General features: G+C 44.3%; 1 long non-coding RNA gene across 2 annotated transcripts in view; it reads right to left on the reverse strand.

Annotated features, from left to right (window-relative positions):
• LOC141086208 (uncharacterized) overlaps positions 1-18,903 on the reverse strand; it is a 56,781-nt gene that overhangs the window by 22,761 nt on the left and 15,117 nt on the right. Inside the window, exons 1-2 of one of the 2 annotated variants that reach the window (XR_012231541.1) lie at positions 7,435-7,486; positions 3,515-3,643 (exon numbers count right to left, since the gene is read on the reverse strand). This is a non-coding gene — a long non-coding RNA (uncharacterized lncRNA). Of the gene's footprint in view, positions 1-3,514; positions 3,644-7,434; positions 7,487-18,903 lie in introns of those variants that run through there. The other variant, XR_012231540.1, reaches the window with a different exon arrangement.

Genomic DNA, 18,903 nt, shown 5'->3' on the forward strand with positions numbered 1-18,903 from the left:
AGGACTTAGTCCCTGGAGGATCTTGCTGCTGAGCAGTATGCATTGCCAAAGCTGAACCAGGGGTGGCAGCAGCAAGCAAACCCACAGAGCTGGTCTGGACAGAGCGCTGGGACCGACGAGTTTGCTGAGCAAGCTCCTCTGCGGCTGGGAAGGAATGGGAGACCGTCGGAGGCAAGGCTCGGGATTCCCGCTGTGCAGCGCTGGAAATCTGACGCCTAACAGTGTTACCATTTCTGAAAGCTGCAACTTTTTTATTTTTGTAGCGACGCATCTGTTAGCGGCTTGTTTTGTTGAGTAACAAACCTACATTCTTACTGATACAATTTTAGGTTAATAAAAAAACTTGATCACTGTTACATTTTTTTAGGGGAGTGCCGTAACCTTAAAACAGCAATTCTGACATTATGATTTTTTTTCTCTTTATTGTGTTTATCATACAAGTTAATTAGTTTTATATTTTCGTTGACTGGATTTTTAGGGTGAATGCACACGCTGCGGATTCACCTGTGGATTTTTCAGCGCGGATTTGCAGGTAAAACTGCAGGTAAAGTAACCTGCGGTTTTCCTGCCGATTTACCAGCGGTTTTCCGCTGCGGATTGACACCTGGACAATGGAACAGGTGTCAAACTGTTGCGGAATCCGCAGAAAGAATTGACATGCTGCGGATTTAAAACCGCAGCAAATCCGCGTGGAAAAATCCGCAGCATGTGCACTGCGGATTTGAAATCATATTGGCTAACATTCTACTGTACAAAGTCTGCAGAACCAAATCCGCTGCGGATCCGCAGCAGAATCCGCAGCGTGTGCACATACCCTTATGAGCGTAGCAACGCCAAATATGTTATTTTTTTTTTAATTTCTTTATACTTGTGAATACAAGGGTTATTCAAACTTCCCACTATATAAAATGAAGGTTTGGTTTTCATGGAAGAATCGCCGAACTATTTGAGCAAATTTATATTCATAGATGATCTGCGGTTAGTTCTCCAAGATGTGGAACAACTTCCCTGCTGAGTGCCTTCAAAAACTGTGTTTAAGTGTACCAAGAAGATTTGATGCTGTTTTAAAACTAAAGGGTGGTCAGACCAAATATTGATTTGATTTAGATTTCACTTTTGTATATTTTCCTTGCACTTTGTTAATTGCTAAAAATAAACCATTAACATTTATAAATTTGAAAGCATTCTCCCTTTGAAGTATTTTCCCATACCTGGTGAAAGCCTTTGCACAGTTCTGTATATATACATACAGTATGTATAGAACAAGAGAGAGATATATAGATATATATTGTTTCTTAACCACTAACAATTCTTAAAAATAATGGATCTTTGTGCAGATTTTTTGTGAGAAAACCTTTGTAAGCTACTCAGTGTTTGGGGGTAGGGACGCATCAACATGAACAGCTCAGGTGCAGGGAAAGTGTCTATTTTATGTCAAGGGGCTGCCTTCCTGTCACGGAGTTTATTTGAGGCTTATGTGACACGGAACAGCAGCTGCAAAACAAAATGAATATGAGCCCTAGAACAGTCTTGTTTAGACGTGCAGATAATAGGAATGAAACTGGCACTGCTCAACTAGAGTGCTCTGTGCACAAATTCTACAAGAGAGCACATGTTGTCTGAATTACTGAGCAGTAACCCACTCCCAGGGCTGTGACAAGGTACTTTGGAGCCCTATTCAGATGAAGCTGATGGTGCCCCCCCCCACATGAACCCTCAGCCCCCAAGTACAGGAATGGGTCAGAGTCTAAGATAAAAGGACCATTAATGCACCCCCCTTCCCCTCCAATGGGTCAGGTAACAAGTTCTGATGACCACTTCCACTAGAATTGTTGCATGTTTCACCAAAAATACCAGCAAAAGTAAAAAAAAGTGGTTTACTATAGAGGTGAGGCCCATCGTTAAAAAGGTTGTCCGATCTTAAGCTACAAGTCTAAAATCACTATATGTGAATCCTCACATCATGTGCGCTGTGAGGACTCTCTGGTGCTGGCGGTGGGAGAGGGCAGTTTTGTGATCAAGTATGTGATATGTATATTCCCGGCCACATTACAACTAGACTGTTTCTGGCCTTGCTCAGTACGTTTATTAAGTAAGGCTGAGCAAGGCTAGTTGTCATGTATGCAAATCACATACCTGCAGTCACACGCCTGCCGAATCACCACAGCACTGCGAGCAATGTGAGGATTCACAAGTCTGCAGACATACAGTGACTTGTAACTTAAAACTGGACAACCCCTTTAACATGTTTACCTTTGGCTGCTTCGTAGGCTATATTCCTACTATTGTTTTGCCTGTCTGAGAGCTGCTAAAAGAAAAACCTGACAGTACTCGGATCAGCTCAGATGAGCGATTCTGTTGATCAGACAAATCACATATTTTACTCATGTATTATTTTTAAACTGGATATACATTTTCAGATATGTAGTAAAGCAAAGTATGTTATGCTACTCATCATTACCTATGAATTTTTTTTTTCTTACAATGCTCTATACTGGTCACACCTGGTCCTTCCTACAGAACCTCAGATATCACATATGGAACCATATAATTTTCAGTTTTAACATAGCCATGAAGCACATTATGGTTTTCTACATGTGTACATGATCAGAACCAGTAGCAGAATGAAGTGACAGAACCGTCAGTAGATAAATGCAGCGCCAAAACCACCATCAGTAGATAAATTCAGCGCCAGAACCACCGACAAGTAGATAAATGCAGGGACAGATCCCCCATCAGTAGATGAATGCAGCGTTAGAACCATCATCAGTAGATGACTGCAGGGTCAGAACCACCATCAGTAGATGAATGCAGGGTCAGAACCACCATCAGTAGATGAATGCAGGGTCACAATCACCATCAGTAGATGAACGCAGGGTCAGAACCCCCATCAGGAGATGAATGCAGTGACAGAACCACCATCAGTAGATGAATGCAGCGACAGAACCACCATCAGTAGATGAATGCAGCGACAGAACCACCATCAGTAGATGAATGGAGGGACAGAACCACCATCAGTAGATGAATGCAATGACAGAACCACCATCAGTAGATGAACGGAGGGACAGAACCACCATCAGTAGATGAATGGAGGGACAGAACCACCATCAGTAGATGAATGCAGGGTCAGAACCACAGTCAGTAAATGAATACAACATTAGAACCACAGTCAGTAAATGAATACAACAGTAGAAACACTGTCAGTAAATGTACACAACATTAGAACCACAGTCAGTAAATGAATACAACATTAGAAACACCGTCAGTAAATCAACACAACATTAGATCCACCATCAGTAGATGAATGCAGCATCACGGTTATTACAGTGGTCAATTTCAGTGTTAGATCAGCACCATGATACACTGGTATGACATGAACATATACCTCCCAGTATGTCCTTAACTATGATAAGGAGATACTGGGACTGTGGACCATGCAGGGACCTCACTACTTATGAGATGTAGTCAGTATTACAAACATTTACATCCTGGTACCTTATAGAAGACATCATACCTGATTGGAGTCATTCTGTCCCTTTTTTCTTCATGTAGTACAGGCGCCATAATGAGATTTCATGCCCACAGCTAGAGTCTGCAAACTTCCCTCTTTTCCATCTTCAGCGGCATTTCCTGACACATTGCCCTTTAAAATAAAAAGTATCATTATACTGCCAACAAAATATAAATACTTATGAAAAAACAACCTCGGCACACAAATACCAGAATTCAATAAGTTCATATAGCTGCTTTTATTATTTGTACAGGGACCAAAAAGATGAAGTACAGATAAATAAGCATCAACATTTCGGCTCTCCAGCCTTTATCAAGATATTATAGAGACTCGCATGTCATTACCTGGCACTGCTGCCGGCACTCAGATCGGAGCGTTCAGCTGCATGCAGTGCTGGGTATTGATGTGCGAGAGTCGTCTGAGTTTCTCACATATGAGTATGAGCCCTTACACACTCATGCACACACACATACTCATACACACACAAACACACACACTGACAATACTGTGCGGCTGCCCTCATGTACTACTAACACCATGGCCCATTCCCTATACACAGGAAATGTCAGATCTCTAATCTTCAGCAGCTCAGCTCCTGCTCCTCATCGAAGCACTGCTCACCATTCTTCCCGCTGGCCGCCGCGTCCCCGCCTCTTCTGCTCCGCTCTGCATCGCCAGCAGCGGCAGTGTGACAAGGTCGCAGCATGATGAGCTCATCACTCTGCTGCACGCTAGGCCATGGCACGAGAACAACCGCGATGCTCTGCTTTGTGCTGGATATCATACTGTACATTCAAATGTATTCGCATCTCAAAGAGGCAAATACTGTACATGTGGTTGCATCATGCAAAATCATGAAGGAGTCTGCCAGCCCAGCCGCAAATTAAGTTTTGGCGGCCGCAATCAAAAGTACAGTGCCGGTCCTCCGGCGGCCCTGGGGAAAATACATCTCTGCCACCCGGTCCAGCCTGCCACTGCTTGCAGATACCAGGCAAAAATAGCAATATTCATCCCTGACATGCTATATTTTAAATATCACACCCAAGGACAGTCATGGAAACTAATAGTAATTAGCTATAATGGGGACTGTTTGGTTTTAGTTAAGGTGTGCAGCATTTTGCGGAAACCCCAATGGAAGCTAAACAGACAGAATTATAAAGGGATACATATGATGGTTTTTATATGCGTCATCCAACAAATACAGCTTGCAACAAAACTGATGGTAGTTTTGGTGCCATATTCCTATATGGATAGTGGTTCTGGTGACGTATTCGTGTACTGATGGGGGTATTCGTCTTTCACGCCCCGGCAAGCTACATGAAGATGGAGGTCCTTGCTGGGTGTGTTGACTTTGTGTAACAATTAGGCAACTAGAAGTGGTGAGGCAGAGCACCGAGTAAGCAGCAGGAACTCCAGAGACAATCCAGGAGGAAGCTCAGATGTAAACAGCAACAAAATACTCAGGCAAGGTGGATTTCCCGACCTGTACTTAAATAGCAGGGCAGACAGGAAGTTCCAGGACGGGGCGAAGTACCAGACTCCATCTTGGACAAGGGCAAAACAGGCTCCATGGTACATCTGGAATCCTTACATTACTCCCACCTTGGAAGCAGCCTCAGGAATGATTCAGGACCAGGTTTTCCAGGATATTTCTGATGAAAACAAGGCAATTTTTTGAGGAGCACGGATATTACTCACCGGCTCCAAAGAGTCCTCCTCAGATGAATATCCCTGCCACTTAATGAGATACTGCAGCTGATTCCTGCGGAGCCTGGAGTCCAGAATTTTCTCCAAAACAAATTGTTCTTGTCCATCCACCAACACAGGCTGAGGAGGAGGCGCAAGACAACCCTGAAAAGTATTCGGAGACTCAGGATTTAATAAGGAGACATGGAAAACAAGATGTACCTTCATGGTTCTTGGCAACTTCAGACAGCAGGCAACGGGGCTCACGATCCCAGAGATCTTGAATGGACTGAAGAATTTTTGTCCCAGCGTCTGTGACGGAACATTCAATTTTAAAGTCTCCTACCTTAAACATGGGTGCAGGTCTCTGGAACCTATTGGCAGATTTCTTGTATCTCTCCTGTGTAGTAGATAACGATTCCTTCATAGTTTCCAGATCTCGTCTCATCAGTCCCAACCTCTCATCTACTGCAGGCATCGGAGCATCGATTGGGGATCTGGGAAAATTACTAGGATGATAACCCAGGTTGGCAAAGAAAGGTGTTACCTTAGTAGAAGCATTCTGCGAGTTATTGTAGGAGAACTCTGCTAGAGGAAGCAACTCCAACCAGTCATCCTGTGAGTGGCTGATATAACACCGAAGATACTGCTCCAGAATCTGATTAGTCTGCTCCATCTGCCCATTGGTCTGAGGATGATATGCTGAAGACAGACAGACATTGATACCAAGTGCAGAACAAAATCTTTTCCAGAATTTGGAGGTAAACTGCAGCTTTAGTAAGGCAATCTGCTACTACCAGAATAGAGTTCTTTCCCCCAGAGGTGGGAAATTACACTATAAAGTCCATAGAAATAGACCCCCAAGGGCGAGCAGGAACGGGCAGTGGTTGCAGCAATCCAGTAGGTGATACACGAGGAGTCTTAAAACATGCACATACTTCACAAGAGAGAACGTAGCTCTTAACGTCCCTCAGACAGATAGGCCACCAAAAGAAATGGGTCAGAAACTCCTGTGTCTTCTGTATCCCCTGGTGACCAGCCAACTTGGAGTCATGGACAAACTTGAGGACCTGCAGCCTTATGACCTCCGGAATGTAAAAACTTCAATCCCAGACCCACATACCATTCTTGAGAACCAAGTTCACATCATCAGTCAGGTTAGCGAGAAATGGGTCTGTGTCATAGACCTCCTTAATAGTCTTCCATAAGTCCTTATCCTGGATGACTCCGAAAAAGTTGGCATCTGACAAAATGGTTTTGGACGGGGTCCCAGGTACTGAATCCGTGGCATGGATTCGGGACAAAGCATCCGCTTTCCCATTATGTGAACCTGGGTGGTACGAGATGACAAAATTAAATTGGTTCAAAAACAAACTCTAACGGCCCTGACGTGGAGAAAGGCATCTAGCAGATTTAAGAAATTCCAGATTACGATGATCCGTGAGCACAATAACTTGTGCAACCCCCTGCAGATGGTGCTTCCATTCCTTAAATGCAGCGATAATGGCTAGAAGCTCTTTATCTCCCAGATCATAATTCCTCTCTGCAGCAGAAAGTTTACGAGAGAAAAAAGCACATGGATGTAACAGACCTTTCTCTCCTGTTCTTTGCGAGAGGATGGCCCCCAGAGCACAATCCGAAGCGTCCACTTCCACAATGAAAGGATGTGCTAGGTAAGGATGAATCAACAGAGGTGCAGAAGTAAAATGGGACTTGAGCCTGTGTAGACCATAAGAAAGTATTTTCCTTCTTGGTTAGTTGCATAATAGGTCAAATAATCTCAGAGAAATTACGAATAAACCGTCTATAAAAGTTAGCGAAGCCGATAAAACGTTGTACCTCCTTGACATTTTTAGGTGCGGGCCATTCAAGAATAGCCTGGATCTTACTTGGCTCCATGTTAAGCCCCTATGGCGAGATGACATAACCCAGAAATTGAATCTCTGCGATGGAACTCACATTTCTCAGGTTTGATGTAGAGCCAGGCCCGGATTGGTAATATAACCAACCGGGCATTTTCCCGCTGTCATGTGGGCCGCGGGCGGCAGCGTCTGATCATCTGGCCGCTTGCCAGCTGATGCGGCCACTGGCCTGGCTGTTGCTCCTGCCGCCGGCCCTCTGTGGGCACGGCGGTTATAGTTTCCAACCCTCCCGCACTGCAGGGAGATAAGCCGCCACGCCCCCCCACGCACCCCATCCTCGCCATAGCATGAGACCTCCCCCCCGCAGCCACTCACAGTGTCGCTTGCTTGCTCTCTTCTCTGTTCACAGGACCTGTGATGAGGTCACAGGAGGGGAAGAGTCAGGGTTCACATGAGAAGGAGCCTTTGTCCAGACCCCTGATCATGTGACCCCTGACTCCGACCCTCCTGTGACCTCATCACAGGTCCTTTGCGCTCAGCCTTGCCTCTTGGTGTCTGCAAGACTCTGCTGTGCTGTTGTCATGGTGCTAGATGAGGTAAGTATGTGTGGGGTCAGGAGGGGTTTACAGGGTAGATGTAGCAGAGCTGTATGTGTATGAGGTGTACGGAGTGGAGCCGTGTGTGTACGAGGTGTACGGAGCGGAGCGTGTGTGTACGAGGTGTACGGAGCGGAGCCGTGTGTGTACGAGGTGTACGGAGCGGAGCCGTGTGTGTACGAGGTGTACGGAGCGGAGCCGTGTGTGTACGAAGTGTACGGAGAGGAGCCGTGTGTACGAGGTGTACGGAGCAGAGCCGTGTGTGTATGAGGTGTACGGAGCGGAGCAATGTGTGTACGAGGTGTACGGAGCGGAGCCATGTGTATACGAGGTGCATGGAGAGGAGCCGTGTGTGTATTAGGTGTACGGATATTAGGTGTACGGAGTGGAGCTGTGTGTACGAGGTGTACGGAGCGGAGCCGTGTGTACGAGGTGTACTTGGTGTACGGAGCGGAGCCACATGTGTATGGGGTTTACGGAGCGGAGCCGTGTGTGTACGGAGTGGAGCCATATGTGTACGGGATGTATGCAGTGGAGCCATGTGTGTACGAAGCATACAAAGCGGGCTTTTCCCACGGACACAGGAGTACAGGCGTACATGGCGGAGCCCCGAGGAGCATTTTAAAACACACACATGACGTTCCACCTGAAGTGATGTGCTGGAAGCTGACCGGAAATGAGATAATTTCTTGAGGAGATTGTGACGGAACCAGGAATGCTTCAGATCCATCACCGTGTCCTCCTCCGACAGCGCAGACAGCAGGATGACCTTGGAATCGGGGATGCCGGCCATGTGAGCGGATCATGATATGTCCTGCACCGGGAGGCTCAGGTGGGCACTACAATGGGATCCGGGCTGCTATAGTATCTTTATAAAATCTTTATTTCTTTCTCTTTATTTCTTTCTTTCTCTGTTCTTTCTTTCTCATTCTCTGTTCTGTCTTTCCCTCATTTTCTCTCTCTCTCGCTGTTCTTTCTTTCTCTCTCTAATCTTTCTTTTTTCTTTCTCTCTCTCTGTTCTTTCTTTCCCCTCTTTCTTTCTTTTTCTTTCCTCTCTTTCTTTCTGTTCTTTCTTTTCTTCTTTCTTTCTCTCTCTGTTCTTTCTCTGTCTCTCTCTGTTCTTTCGTTCCCCTCTTTCTTTCTCTCTCTGTTCTTTCGTCTTTCTCTCTCTGTTCTTTCTTTCTCTCTCGCTCTCCTTTCTTTCTCTCTCTTTTTTCTTTTTTCTCTCTCTCTCTCTGTTTTCTCTCTTCCTTAGTGCCAGTCAGTGTGCCCATAATGCCAGCCACTGTACCCTCAGTACCAGTTAGTTTGATCAGCAGTGCTAAATGGGTGTGATTAGGCATGGACATTGGTGTGACTAGTTGCAAAATGGGTGTGGCCGCAGTGCTTGTCCCTCTTTCCCTTCTTCAAAAGTTGGGAGGTATGATAGAGGCAGCTATGACCAGGGGGTCTGGTTGCCCAATGGATAGCAGTTCTGCCAGGAATTCTATCACCATGCGTACAAAAGGGGAAAGAGCTTTGGGAGGAGTACTGTAACTAAAAGCAATAAATAGGACTGAGGTGAAATACTGGGCACAGCTGTGACTACATGTTGTATAGTCGTGTTAATCTCCTCTCACTTCTTGTAACCTACAAGTGTACAAAGATATTATATAATCACCATGTGACTAGTGGGCCTGTGTAACTTCAAATGCCAGGGCTGAATTTTAGTCCCAGTCCGGCCCTGTGTAGAGCTGATTCTCTTTCAGGCGTCTTAATACAGTCTTAACATTTTCGTGATGTTCCTACATTGTCCGGATAGATTACTACAAAATGATCTAGCAGATCTCTAAAAATGTCATTAGCCAAGTGTTGAAAAGTTGCAGGAGCATTGCAGAGATCAAAAGGCATCACAAGGTATTCGAAGTGCCCATAACTATATCTAATTGCTGTCTTCCGTTCATCCCCAGAGCGGATCCAAACAAGGTTATAAGCTCCTCGAAGATTCAACTTAAGAGTTCCATCCTTCTTTTTATAAGAAAAAGATGGGTGCTCCTGCCGGTGATGAGGAGGGGCGGATGAAACTCTTAGCAAGATTCTCGTCAATGCATTCCTTTAAGGCCTGCAGCTGCGGAGCTGCTAGTGGGTAGACATTGTTAAATGGAATAGTCGCCCCCGGAAGCAGTTCAATAGGACAATCATTGGGTCTGTGAGGAGAAAGCTGATCTGCCATTTTCTTATCACAGATATCAGAAAATTCATTATAAATGGATGGTAACATAGATACCTTAGTGGTGCATTCTGTATCCTGATATCTTGCCTGACTTTTACTGGGGTGTTTCTTGGTGGAAAAGTGATCTCCTTGGTCTCCCAGTTGATGATTGGTTCTGTGCCTGCAGCCAGGGAATTCCTAGAATTAAAGGAGAGGTACTGTCTCCTGATCCACTGGTCCTGAAACTAGAGGGGAACCATCCACTGTTTCCATGGTTCCTGGGGTGGCTCTCTGTTGCATATGTATGCCATGTTCCTTGGCAAAGGTGAGGTCTACAAAGTTACCCCCACCCCAGAATCCACCATAGCTGCACATGCACATGAGATCCAATGTCCCGACAACAAGATCTTAATGCGGAGGGAGCAATGTGTATCTCTATCCTTCCGTATCTTAGGAGAGGTAGTCATTGAAAGGGAATGAAAGACAGCATTCACAGAAAAACTGGACCCAGAAACAACAGATTCAGCATCCTGATCTTCATACTTCCCCACAGCAGCTAGTACCTTGCACAGCCACTTAGGACAGTTAATAAGGAAATGATTAGACTGAACGCAGTAAAAACACAAGCTCTCACGGAAACGATGCTCCTTACTCTTATGTTACTCTCACGCCCCTGTAAAGCATCCACTTGCATGGGAACTGGTTAAACTTCCCAAGAGGATCTGCCTGCAGGTTCTTTAGGAGGAAGGGGAGAGTTGTAACACGATTAGAGGCTGCAAATCTCTCCAGTCTATGTTCTGTAATATGGATGTCAATGCCCACGCAATGCTGTATAAACGCCTCTAACTCTTGAGGAGCATCCGCATGGGCGAACTCATCCTTAATCACACTAGAAAGTCCCCTCTTAAAAATGGGTAATTGAGCATAACAGCCCCAAACCGTATCCACCGCCAGCCGTCTAAACTCAGTAACGTATTCAACAACAGAACGCTTACCCTGACGTAATGACAACAATTCAGTCTCAGTTGTAGTGCAACGATTAGGATCTTCAAACATCATAGACATTGCAGCTAAAAAATCGTCCAAGTTATTCAGTCGAGGGTCACAAGTCTCGATTAGCTGATTTGCCCAACCGAGTGCTTGTGAGGTAAGTAACATGATTTTACATAAAAGTTTGGATCGATCTGTATGGAAGTATGATTATCAACCCACGAAATTTGTAGCAGTCTCCATTAAATTTAAACGGCGGTAACTTGGGAGGACTAGCTGGCGGTAACTGCTCCAAAGCGCCTGCCCGAAATGGGCCTCCCAGTTAGCAACCTTGTTTTATAAAGCCTTCACATCCCCTTGTAATGAATTAATCATGAAAAATAACTGATCCAACTTTGCCTCAGCCGTCATTATCCCAGCAGATTCCTTAACCCCTTTCTGCCATATGACGTACTATCCCGTCCATGTGCCCTGGGACTTAATCCCCAGGGACGGGATAGTACGTCATAGCGATCAGTGGCGCTCACGTGGTGAGCGCCGCAAATCGCGGCTGGGTGTCAGCTGATTATCACAGCTGACACCCAGCACTATGTGTCAGGGGCGGTCATGGACCGCCCCCGACACGTTAACCCCTGGTACACTGCGATCAAACCGGATCGCAGTGTACCGGGGGTTTAGGGAAGCATTGGGAGGGGGCTTCCTCCATGCTTCCCTGAGACCCCCGCAGCAGCGCGATGTTCAGCGCTGCCACGGGGGCCTCCTTCCCTGCAGGTCCCCGGATCCAAAATGGCAGCGGGGACCTTCGGGGGCCTGTAGGGAGTAGGCTTCCTCATGCCCGCAAAGTGATCTGTGATGTGACAGATCAGCAATCTGTCACATGACAGTTGTCCCCCCTGGGACATTGTAATAAAGTTAAAAAAAAAGTGTAAAAATAATTTATAAAAAAAAAAAATCGCTAAATAAATTTAAAAAAAAATATTCCCTAATAAATTCATTTTTTGGAAAAAAAACAATAAAAGTACACATATTTGGTATCGCCGCGTCCGATAACCCCCTTAGCGAACCCTTTAAAAATAAAAAAAAAAAACAAAGCAAAAAATAATGCTTTATTATCATACTGCTGTACAAAAAGTGCAATAACACGCGATCAAAAAGACAGATATAAATAACCATGGTACCGCTGAAAACGTCATCTTGCCCCACAAAAAATGCTGCCATACAGCATCATCAGCAAATAAAAAAGTTATAGCTCGCAGACTAAAGCGATGCAAAAATAATTATTTTTTATATAAAATTCTTTTCATTTCATAAAAGTGCCAAAACATAAATAAATTACATAAATGAGGTATCGCTGTAACCGTACTGACCCGAAGTATAAAACCACCTTATCAATTTTACCGCACCCCCCAAAAGAAATTCTTGAAATGCTGGTTTTTGTTCATTCTGCGTCCAAAAAATCAGAATAAAAAGCGATCAAAAAATGTCATATGCCCGAAAATGGTACCAATAAAAACGTCAACTCGTCCCACAAAAAATAAGACCTCACATGACTCGGTGGGTCAAAATACGGAAAAATTATAGCTCTCAAAATGTGGTGATGCAAAAACTATTTTTACAATAAAAAGCGTCTTTTAGCGTATGACAGCTGCCAAAAATAAAAACCCGCCATAAATAGTGAATCAAACCCCCCTTTATCATCCCCTAAGGCTAGTTTCACACTTGCTTTTTTTTGCAGCGAGTTTTTCCCGCAAAAAAACGCATTGAAAAAACGCATACAAAAGCATACAACTGCTGCGTTTTTTTTCAAGCATTTTTATGAGCATGCATGAAAAAAACGCAGTGTTTTTATGCGTTTGTATGCGTTTTTAGTGCGTTTTTACCGCGTTTGCGTTTTTTTCCAACATTAGGTGGCCCCTCACACTAACCCAAACCATGACTTTACTAACCCTAACCCTGACCCTAACCCTAACCCTAACCCTAACCCTGACCCTAACCCTAACCCTAACCCTGACCCTAACCCTTAACCAAACCATACTTAACCCTAACCCAAACCCTAAACCCTAACTAACCCTAACCCTAACCCTAACCCTAACCCTGACCCTAACCCTTAACCAAACCATACTTAACCCTAACCCAAACCCTAAACCCTAACTAACCCTAACCCTAACCCTAACCCTGACCCTAACCCTAACCCTAACCCTAACCCTGACCCTAACCCTTAACCAAACCATACTTAACCCTAACCCAAACCCTAACTAACCCTAACCCTAACCCTAACCCTAACCCTGACCCTGACCCTAACCCTAACCCTAACCCTGACCCTAACCCTTAACCAAACCATACTTAACCCTAACCCTGACCCTAACCCTAACCCTAACCCTGACCCTAACCCTTAACCAAACCATACTTAACCCTAACCCTGACCCTGACCCTTAACCAAACCATACTTAACCCTAACCCTGACCCTAACCCCAACCCTAACCCTGACCCTGACCCTAACCCTAACCCTAAACCCCCTTAACTAACCCTAACTCTAACCCAAACCCCTAAATTCCATGGTTAACAAAAAAAAACGCATGTGCAAAAAAACGCATACATGAGCATGCCAGTGCGCATGTATGCGCATCCATAGGCTATAATGGCCATTTTTAGCGCAAAACGTGCGCATATGTGCGCATGCGCTTTTTTGCAGGGCCAAAAAATGCAACATGCTGCGTCTGGAAAATACAAACGCACACCCCAAAAAAACGCAGCGCATGAAAATCGCATACATGCGCTTACCAGCGCGCAGGTATGCGCACCCATGTTAAATATAGGGGAAAAAATGCATGCGCACGTATGCGTTTTTTTCCAGCGCAAAAAAACGCAAATGTGAAACCAGCCTTAGTTATGGAAAAATAATAAAGTTAAAAAAATGTATTTATTTCCATTTTCCCGCTAGGGTTAAGGCTAGGGTTAGGGGTGTGTTAGGGTTAGGGTTGGAGTTAGAATTGGGGGGTTTCCACTGTTTGGGCACAACAGGTGCTCTCCAAACAGAACATGGCGTCTGATCTCAATTCCAGCCAATTCTGTGTTGAAAAAGTCAAATGGTGCTCCTTCCCTTCCAAACTCTGCCATGTGCCCAAACAGTGTTTTACCCCCACACATGGGGTATCAGCCTACTCAGCACAAATTGCAAAACAACTTTTGGGGTCCAATTTCTCCTGTTACCCTTAGGAAAATAAAAAATTTGGGGCAAAAATGTCATTTTTGTGGAAAAAAAATATGATTTTTTTATTTTCACGCCTGGGTGTTATAAACTTCTGTGAAGCACTTGGGGGTTCAAAGTTCTCACCACACATCTATATAAGTTCTGTGGGGGGTCTACTTTCCAAAATGGGGTCACATGTGGGGAGTTTCAACAGTTTAGGCACATCAGAGGCTCTCCAAACGCGACATGACACCCGCAGACCATTCCATCAATGTCTGCATTCCAAAAAGTCACTACTTCTCTTCCGAGCCCCGACGTGTGCCCATACAGTAGTTATCTCCCACATGTGGGGTATTAGCATACTCAGGACAAATTGGACAACAACTTTTGGGGTCCAATTTCTCCTGTTACCCTTGGGAAAATAAAAAATTGGGGACTAAATGATCATGTTTGTGGAAAAAATATGATTTTTTTTATTTTCACGCCCGGGCGTTATAAACTTCTGTGAAGCACTGGGGGGTTCAAAGTGCTTATTACACATCTAGATAAGTTCCTTTGGGGGTCTAGTTTCCAAAATGGTGTCATTTGTGGGGGGTTTCCACTGTTTAGGCACATCAGGGGCTTTCCAAATGCGGCATGGCGTCCAATCCCAATTCCAGCCAAAAAAGTCAAATGGCGCTGCTTCCCTTCCGAGCTCTGCCATGCGCCCAAATAGTGGTTTACACCCACATATGGGGTATCAGCGTACTCAGGACAAATTGCACAATAACTTTTAGGGTCCTGTTACCCTTGGGAAAGTAAATATTGGGGATGAAAAAAAATTTTTTGTGGAAAAAATATGATTTTTTAATTGTACGGCTGTACGTTATAAACTTCTGTGAAGCCTTTGTGGGTTCAAAGTTCTCACCACATATCTAGATAAGTTCCTTGGAGGGTCTAGCTTCCAAAATGGGGTTACTTGTGGGGGGTTTCCACTGTTTAGGTACATCAGGGGCTCTCCAAATGTGACATGGCATCCGATCTGAATTCCAGCCAATTTTGCATAGAAAAAGTCAAACGGCGCTCCTTCCCTTCTGAGCTCTGCCATGCGCCGAAACAGTGGTTCCCCCCACATATCAGGTATCAGCGTACTCAGGAGAAATTGCACAATAACTTTTGCAGTCCAATTTCTCCTGTTACTCTTGGTAAAATAAAAAAAATTGGACCTGAAGTAATTTTTTTGTGAAAAAAAGTTAAATGTTCATTTTTTTTAAACATTCAAAAAATTCCTGTGAAGCACCTGAAAGGTTAATAAACTTCTTGAATATGGTTTTGAGCACCTTGAGGGGTGCAGTTTTTAGAATGGTGTCACTTTTGGGTATTTTCAGACCCCTCAAAGAGACTTCAAATGTGATGTGGTCCTTAAAAAAAAATGGTTTTGCAAAAATGAGAAATCGCTGGTCAACTTTTAACCCTTATAACTTCCTAACAAAAAAAAAATTTGGTTCCAAAATTGTGCTGATGTAAAGAAAACATATGTGAAATGTTACTTAAGTTTTTTGTGTGCCATATCTCTGTGATTTAGGGGCATAAAAATTCAAAGTTGGAAAATTGTGAAATTTTCAAAATTTTCACCAAATTTCTGTTTTTTTCACAAATAAACGAAAGTTATATGAATGAAATTTTACCACTAACATGCAGTACAATATGTCTTGAGAAAACATTGTCAGAATCACTGGGATCCATGGAAGCTTTTCAGAGTTATTACCTCATAAAGGGACAGTGGTCAGAATTGTAAAAATTGGCCCGGTCATGAACGTGCAAACCACCCTTGGGGGTTAAGGGCCTGAATATCCTGTAACAATTATGTGGGTACTATGGAATCTGATTGCGTGGGATAAAACAAGGCTGAGACAAATAAGTGTATTTCACAAAGCAAGAAGTAGAACATGAACAAGCAGAGACTTTCCTGCAATTGTAACGAAGTGACAGCACCAAAACAGAACTGTTAGCAAACTTAGTAGCAGGGCGTGACCGCTCATACAAACAAGTCCAGCAGTAATAAGCAGCAAGAGTGCAACTGGCACTTATACGTGGAAGTCCAGCAGTAGTATGCAAACAAGAGTGCGACCCGCACTTAAACTTGGAAGTCCAGCAGTAGTATGCAAGCTAAAGTGCGAAGGGCACTTATACGTGGAAGTCCAGAACTATGCAGATAGAGGAGATGACACCTTTCATGGAATTCCAGAAGTACATAACAGGGAGTAGGTCCTTAAATGTACCTTTTGGGCTGAGAAGTCACGCTAAAGTCCCGCAAAGCAGCCCGCAACAGAATACAGTCTCAGAAGTCAGGACAGCAGGCAACCCCAGCCAGGATCCAGAAGAAGCTTAGAAGACTGAAGGCATCTGGAAGTGGTGAGGCAGAGCACCAAGAAATGAGCAGCAGCTGAAACTCCAGATGCAAGCCAGGAGGAAGCTCAGAAGCAAACAGCAACAAAATACTCAGGTAAGGAGGATCTCCCGACCTTGACTTAAATAGCAGTGCAGACAGGAAGTTCCAGGACAGGGTGAAGTACCAGACTCCATCTTGGACAAGGGCAAAACAGGCTCCATGGAAACATCTGGAATCCTTACATTTTGTCTACAGGGGTGCAACACCCTTGCAGGCCCTGTGGTGCTTGTGACTTCAGCTGGCCGGATGTTGAGAGGTTCAATGAGTCAACAGTAAAGTCTTTTTTAATGAACAGTAACTTGGTGGGAATAATGTACAATAGATAGCGGGTGCATATCTTCACAAATGTCTCCTTTACAACATACAGTTGTGGCCAAAAGTATTGACACCCCTGCAACTCTGTCAGCTAATACTCAGTTTCTTCCTGAAAATGATTGCAAACACAAATTCTTTGGCATTATTATCTTCATTTAATTTGTATTAAATGAAAAAACACAAAAAAGAATTGTCCTAAAGCCAAATTGGATATAATTCCACACCAAACATAAAAAAGAGGGTGGACAAAAGTATTGGCACTGTTCGAAAAAACATTTGATGCTTCTCTAATTTGTGTAATTAACAGCACCTGTAACTTACCTGTGGCACCTAACAGGTGTTGGCAATAACTAAATCACACTTGCAGCCGGTTGACATGGATTAAAGTTGACTCAACCTCTGTCCTGTGTCCTTGTGTGTACCACATTGAGCATGGAGAAAAGAAAGAAGACCAAAGAACTGTCTGAGGACTTGAGAAACCAAATTGTGCGGAAGCATGAGCAATCTCAAGGCTACAAGTTCATCTACAAAGACCTGAATGCTCCTATGTCTACCGTGCGCAGTGTCATCAAGAAGTTTAAAGCCCATGGCACTGTGGCTAACCTCCCTAGATATGGACGGAAGAGAAAAATTGACAAGAGATTTCAACGCAAGATTGTGCGGATGTTGGATGAAGAACCTTGACTAACATCCGAACAAGTTCAAGCTGCCCTGCAGTCCGAGGGTACAGCAGTGTCAGCCCGTACTATCCGTCAGCGTCTGAATGAAAAGGGACTGTATGGTAGGAGACCCAGGAAGACCCCACTTCTTACCACGAAACATAAAAAAGCCAGGCTGTAGTTTGCCAAAACTTACCTGAAAAAGCCTAAAACGTTTTGGAAGAATGTTCTCTGGTCAGATGAGACAAAAGTACAGCTTTTTGGGCAAAGGCATCAACATAGAGTTTACAGGAGAAAAAAAGAGGCATTCAAAGACAAGAACACAGTCCCTACAGTCAAACATGGCGGAGGTTCCCTGATGTTTTGGGGTTGCTTTGCTGCCTCTGGCACTGGACTGCTTGACCGTGTGCATGGCATTATGAAGTCTGAAGACTACCAACAAATTTTGCAGCATAATGTAGGGCCCAGTGTGAGAAAGCTGGGTCTCCCTCAGAGGTCATGGGTCTTCCAGCAGGACAATGACCCAAAACACACTTCAAAAAGTACTAGAAAATGGTTTGAGAGAAAGCACTGGAGACTTCTAAGGTGGCCAGCAATGAGTCCAGACCTGAATCCCATAGAACACCTGTGGAGAGATCTAAAAATGGCAGTTTGGAGAAGGCACCCTTCAAATATCAGGGACCTGGAGCAATTTGCCAAAGAAGAATGGTCTAAAATTCCAGCAGAGCATTGTAAGAAACTCATTGATGGTTACCAGAAGCGGTTGGTCGCAGTTATTTTAGCTAAAGGATGTGCAACCAAGTATTAGGCTGAGGGTGCCAATACTTTTGTGTGGCCCATTTTTGGAGTTTTGTGTGAAATGATCAATGTTTTTCTTTTTGCTTCATTCTCTTTTGTGTTTTTTTCATTTAAGACAAATTAAATGAAGATAATAATACCAAAGAATTTGTGATTGCAATCATTTTCAGGAAGAAACTGAGTATTATCTGACAGGATTGCAGGGGTGTCAATACTTTTGGCCACAACTGTAGAGCATCTTCACACATGGTCTCTCTACCTCTTCCAGGCTTACTTGCTTCTGTCCCCAAACTCCTCTGCCTTCACCGCAATCCAGCACAGTACTACAGTGCAGTAAGTCAGAGTCCTGCCCTCAACCTGCAGTTACATATCCTTTTTCACCCTATGGAAGATAATTCACTATTATGGATGTTACTTAGCTTCTCTGCTTGCTGACACATTGGAGCCAGGGCATTCTCTTTGTGTGACATTTCCTTGTCTCATCTTGGCCCATTACCTCTCTGCAGGGCCGCCATCAGGGAAATACTGCCCTTACTGGCATATGGGGCCCAATGAGAAGGTCCCCCTCTGTTCTGCTCATCAGGCCCCAGCAGCAGGATTGTGCCAGTTCAGTAACTGCCCGTGCGTCCTCAGACACACAGGCAGTTGAAATTTGTTGCCATGTTATACACTCC

The sequence above is a fragment of the Dendrobates tinctorius genome, unplaced genomic scaffold (assembly GCF_039654945.1).
Source record: "Dendrobates tinctorius isolate UK_male_01 unplaced genomic scaffold, ASM3965494v1 ptg000030l, whole genome shotgun sequence".
Lineage (NCBI taxonomy): Eukaryota > Metazoa > Chordata > Amphibia > Anura > Dendrobatidae > Dendrobates > Dendrobates tinctorius.